This window comes from Bactrocera tryoni, chromosome 2 (assembly GCF_016617805.1).
Source record: "Bactrocera tryoni isolate S06 chromosome 2, CSIRO_BtryS06_freeze2, whole genome shotgun sequence".
Taxonomy (NCBI): Eukaryota; Metazoa; Arthropoda; class Insecta; order Diptera; family Tephritidae; genus Bactrocera; species Bactrocera tryoni.
In genome coordinates this window covers 41,135,693-41,141,818 of record NC_052500.1, presented here as the reverse complement: position 1 = coordinate 41,141,818, position 6,126 = coordinate 41,135,693, and positions in this window count along the sequence as shown.

Genomic DNA, 6,126 nt, shown 5'->3' with positions numbered 1-6,126 from the left:
GAGAGCTTTGCCTCTCTCTGAGATCTTCATTGTTCATCCCCTTTCCACACACACACAATGTGTATGTGTACAAGTGTGACTTTTGGTATTTTCAACAATTTCATATGTTACTATTCCTTGTTTTCGCTTGACATCAACATTCGAGAAAATATCCCAACCGTTACCATTGTTAAATTCCTTCAAATATTACAAGCTGGATTTTTCTAAGAAATTTCGTTTTTTTCTGGAACGAACCAGTAGTTGGACAGATGCAGACAGACGTCTTAAAGCGCAAATACTACGTAGTCACAAAAACACGTAAAATTCAATTTAAGTTTTTTAGTTTTATATATACGAAAACTTTATAATAAAAGTGAATAAAATAAAGATATGTGGTGACAGAAGTTCCCACAGGATGTAAATTGTAAACAAAAACTTAAACACTTTTGTTAAAATAGACGGCTCTAAGTCTATGCTGAAAAAACCTCGCAACTGATTTCTAAGGTATGTTGTAAGGCTTATTTTGTGAGTTGAGCTCAAAGGAAATGGACAACTAAGAAAAGTGAATAATTTTGCAAATATGTAAAATTTGGTTCATATATATATATTTTTTCCTTTTTGATTTCCTGACATCACAAATTTGTGAGCATTTGAGCTTTCAGCATGCGGAAAACCTCACACATTACAACAGCCTCACAATAATGGGGGTAGCGATTTTTGTGAGGGCATTAGAATGGACTGTTATTTGCATTTTCTGCACCGCGCAAGGTTTTGCAAGAGCAAGAGAGTTCCCCTAATATGAGAATATCAAGCGACAGCTGTTTTTGTATATGGAATGTAAACAAATATCAAGTGACAATTTAGGGCCGGCAAAATATGTCTTCCAAAAACATCGATTAAACTAGAGCAGGCACCGATTATAATGAGTAGAATGTAAGTTTTCAAGTAGTTTTCAGCGAAAACTGTGTTTTCGTTTGACAGATTTTACATGGACGAAAACACAAGTTTTCATGCGAAAACCAGTTTTCCCACGAAAACATGTTTTCGTTGTCGGTCCGAAAATAGTATAATATACTACTAAATATTTTTGTATTATGTTTTTTACTAACAGAAATTGAATTTATCACAAAAATATATAAATAAATACATCGTCTATCATATTAATCTTATTATCTGCTCATATGAATGTATGTATACGCATGTGCGCGTTCAGAAATTCAAATCATGATTTTATCAATTATCAATATATAACATGTGCACGCATTGATCTGCATTTCATACATTCATATATACTTATATGTACATATATTTGTATACATTGCCGAACAAATAATGCACAAGCATACAAACATACATATGCGTACACATGTGAATATGTCACCAACAAAAAATTGAAACATTGTTCGACAAAAACAACAATTGTCTAAATAGCATAAGCATGGCAAGCCAATATGGTAGCCAAATTGGCGAAGCCCAAATGTAGTAAATTTTACACCAAACGCATAAACGCACACGCTTATTCCACAAGCGTACTCGCTTCATTCATTAAAACAGATGCCGTAACATCTTTCCGAGCATGCCTTTGCCATCAAGCGTCTTTTCGCGACGATGGCAAAAGCTAAAAATCGTAAATTGAACATCTTTCTGGTGTTTGTTCTAAGAAAGAAGTGAGAAAAGTGGCAACATAACTGTTGTCGATTTACAATATTTGTCAATTCTAGAATATTTTTCCGGTTGGAGGATGGAGTCATGTGTAGAAGTTCACGCAAGTGAGGTAAGTTCTTTGATCGCCATTTACTTGGGAATGGCCAGAAACGATTCTTTTACACATGGCTCAAGCAGCTCACTACTTCCGGTCTTTGACCAAGTATCCTCTGGGTAGCCTAAGAACATCCGTTCGAAGGCGAGCTAAAGTGAGAAGGCGAAACATTCCCTACAAGGGTTGCCTCCGTCGCCGAGTACTATCATTCACTGCGGTGAATGAACGTCTAGCCACAACCCGCATCAAAGCGAGGTTCTTCAACATATCGCTGATCTGCGCCCACGCCTCGACGGAAGAGAAGGACGATGTGACCAAAGATGCCTTTTATGAGATGAAAGATGCCACTTATGAAGGCTGCCCTCGCCACGATGTCAAACTCATGCTTGGCGACTTTAACGCCAGGGTGGGGAAAGAAGGTGTCTTTGGCACTACGGTCGGTAAATTTGGCCTCTACGACGAAACATCCCCTAATGGGTTGAGGCTGATTGACTTCGCCGGGGCCCGAAATATGGTTATCTCTAGTACTAGATTCCAGCATAAGAAGATTCATCAAGCTACCTGGGTGTCTCCGGATCGAAAAACTACCAACCAGATCGATCATGTTGTGATAGACGGAAGACACGTCTCCAGTGTTTTAGATGTGCGTGCGCTCCGAGGTCCTAACATCGACTCGGACCACTATCTTGTAGCAGCTAAGATTCGCACCCGCCTCTGTGCAGCAAAAAACGCGCGCCACCAAACAAAAGGAAGGTTCGACGTCGAGAAGCTGCAATCACAACACACAGCCGAATGATTTTCTACTCGGCTTGCACTCCTGCTCTCTGAGAGCACTCGTCAACAACTCGGTATAAGGGAGCTGTGGGACGGAATTTCAAACTCCTTACGTACAGCTGCAACCGAAACCATTGGTTTTCGGAAAGTGCAAAAGAACAGCTGGTACGACGAGGAGTGCCGTGTCGCAGCGGAGAGAAAACAGGCTGCCTACCTCGCAACGTTACGATCGACCACTACACGTGCGGGATGGGATAGATACCGAGAGTTGAAGAGGGAAGCGAGACGCATTTGTAGACAGAAGAAGAAATAGGCTGAAATGCGTGAGTACGAAGAGCTTGATAAGCTGGCCGACAGGGGTAATGCTCGAAAATTCTACGAAAAAATGCGGCGGCTTACGGAAGGTTTCAAGACCGGAGCGTACTCTTGTAGAACCCCTAAAGGTGATCTAGTCACTGATGCCCAGAGCATACTTAAATTATGGAGGGAACACTTCTCCAGCCTGCTGAATGGCAGTGAACGCACAACACCAGGAGAAGGAGAACCCGATTCCCCAATCGATGACGATGGAGCAGACGTTCCATTACCCGACCATGAAGAAGTTCGAATAGCAATTGCCCGCCTGAAGAACAACAAAGCGGCAGGGCCGATGGATTGCCGGCCGAGCTATTCAAACACGGCGGCGAAGAACTGATAAGGAGCATGCATCAGCTTCTTTGTATAAAATATGGTCGGACGAAAGCATGCCCAACGATTGGAATTTAAGTGTGCTACGCCCAATCCATAAAAAAGGAGACCCCACAATCTGCGCCAACTACCGTGGGATTAGCCTCCTCAACATCGCATATAAGGTTCTATCGAGCGTAATGTGTGAAAGATTAAAGCCCACCGTCAACAAACTGATTGGACCTTATCAGTGTGGATTTAGACCTGGAAAATCAACAACCGACCAGATATTCACCATGCGCCAAATCTTGGAAAAGACCCGTGAAAGGAGAATCGACACACACCACCTCTTCGTCGATTTCAAAGCTGCTTTCGACAGCACGAAAAGGAACTGCCTTTATGCCGCGATGTCTGAATTTGGTATCCCCGCAAAACTAATACGGCTGTGTAAACTGACGTTGAGTAACACGAAAAGCTCCGTCAGGATCGGGAAGGACCTCTCCGAGCCGTTCGATACCAAACGAGGTTTCAGACAAGGCGATTCCCTATCGTGCGACTTTTTCAACCTGCTTTTGGAGAAAATAGTGCGAGCCGCAGAAATAAATAGAGAAGGTCTTCTATAGGAGTGTGCAGCTGCTGGCGTATGCCGATGATATTGATATCATCGGCCTCAACACCCGCGCCGTTAGTTCTGCTTTCTCCAGACTGGACAAGGAAGCAAAACAAATGGGTCTGGTAGTGAACGAGGGCAAAACGAAATATCTCCTGTCATCAAACAAACAGTCGTCGCACTCGCGACTTGGAACTCACGTCACTGTTGACAGTCATAACTTTGAAGTTGTAGATAATTTCGTCTAACTCTTGCCGACAGGTGCTACTTCGGACTGAGTAGGCAATCGAGAAGCAAAGTCCTCTCTCGACAAACAAAAACCAAACTCTATAAGTCACTCATAATTCCCGTTCTGCTATATGGTGCAGAGGCTTGGACGATGTCAACAACGGATGAGTCGACGTTGCGAGTTTTCGAGAGAAAAGTTCTGCGAAAGATTTATGGTCCTTTGCGCGTTGGCCACGGCGAATATCGCATTCGATGGAACGATGAGCTGTACGAGATATACGACGACATCGACATAGTTCAGCGAATTAAAAGACAGTGGCTACGCTGGCTAGGTCATGTTGTCCGAATGGACGAAAACACTCCAGCTCTGAAAGTATTCGACGCAGTACCCGCCGGGGGAAGCAGAGGAAGACCTCCACTCCATTGGAAGGACCAAGTGGAGAAGGACCTGACTTCGCTTGGAATATCCAATTGGCGCCACGTAGCGAAAAGAAGAAACGACTGGCGCGCTGTTGTTAACTCGGCTATAATCGCGTAAGCGGTTTCTACGCTAATTAAGAAGAAGAAGAAGATTATTTTTCCGCGGCTCGCAAAAATCAGCGTCGATAAGTATGCAAGCTCATACAAAAACTTACATATTTATGCTAGTTTGTTGGCGAAGCTGTTGCAGCGGCAAGGGAAGCGGTGACAATCGGCGGCCATTAGTTTATTTTTTTTCGGCACAGCTTGGATTTTCTATCATCACACAATGTTGAGGCGTTTTGTCATCGCGTCAGTGCTTCGACAGATTGACTCTTTGACAAAACGGCCATGACAACAGTTTCGACCATTGGTTGACCGTGACAACGGAGATGCGTGCGACACTTGTTATTATGAATTTATGTACATATGTATGTGGCTCGCATTTGCTTCCCAAACATACAGACAACTGTGCCTAAGAAATAATATATGTATAGTCCATTACAATTCTATTGGTACAAATATGAAAATGATAACGAAATAATGCGAATATGCATATTTCATGAAGGTCACCAATTTTCTTTGAAGAAATGAAGTTCATTTGGCTCATCTTCACTTTGTAATAGTCAAAATAAATATAATATATTTGAAATATTAATTTATTTAAAAATTAAAAAAATAAAGTTAAAATTATTTTTACCTAATTTTTCCCGATTTTGTAAAAAACATTACAATTTTACCATTTTTCGGAAAACAATGGCTCATATAATACTTTTTTAGGTTCTCTGTGTATATTTTTCTTCAAAGCATTTCTCTTTATTTATTCTCGCATAAATGCAGTCGTTTTACATATATTTCTGCCAGAGAACGTGCTCATTTCTGCTAAATAGCAGCGAAAATGGTGAATTCCTTACTACAATTTTATCAGCTCTGTTAGCCGTCAAATCGAACATCATACAGAATTCAATTTGCACCTTCTCTATGCTTTAAGTTGTCTGTGTCACCCGCAAAAATTACAAATATTGTTCTACAAAAACAACAATGGTTTAAAATAGCGTCAACAGCGTCACAAGTCAATATTGCAGCCAAATAATCGATGCCCAAATTTGTAGAAAAACTCACAACAACAAATTTTCATTCATGCACGCAAGCGCACTTTCAAAAGGCAAACTTGCTTCATTCATAAAAACAAACACCATTACATCTCCACGAGCATGCTTTTTTTTTGCCTACCAGCGTCTTTTCGTGACGATGGCAAAAGCCAAAAATCATAATTTTAACAATTTTTCATATTTGTATGAGAAGGAAAAAAAAGGCAACGCCGCATATGTAAGTATGCAAATATATTAGAATAAAATTGACAACATAGTTTATTTGTCGATTTTCAGGTCAAGAAATGTATCAAAGAAAATATTCAATATGAAATTTAAATATTAGTTTATTGGATTCTATTTCTACTTATTAACAAATTTAAGTATTACAATATTACTTAAATTAATACGTCACATTTCAATGTTTGCTTAATGACTGACTAATGACTTCGATAATAACTGCTACAAAAGGTCATCAAGATTATTTTACACCTAACGTATAAGAGCGTATTAGAGATTGATTTATTGTTTGAGTGAGAGTAACAATGTCACTCCTCCCA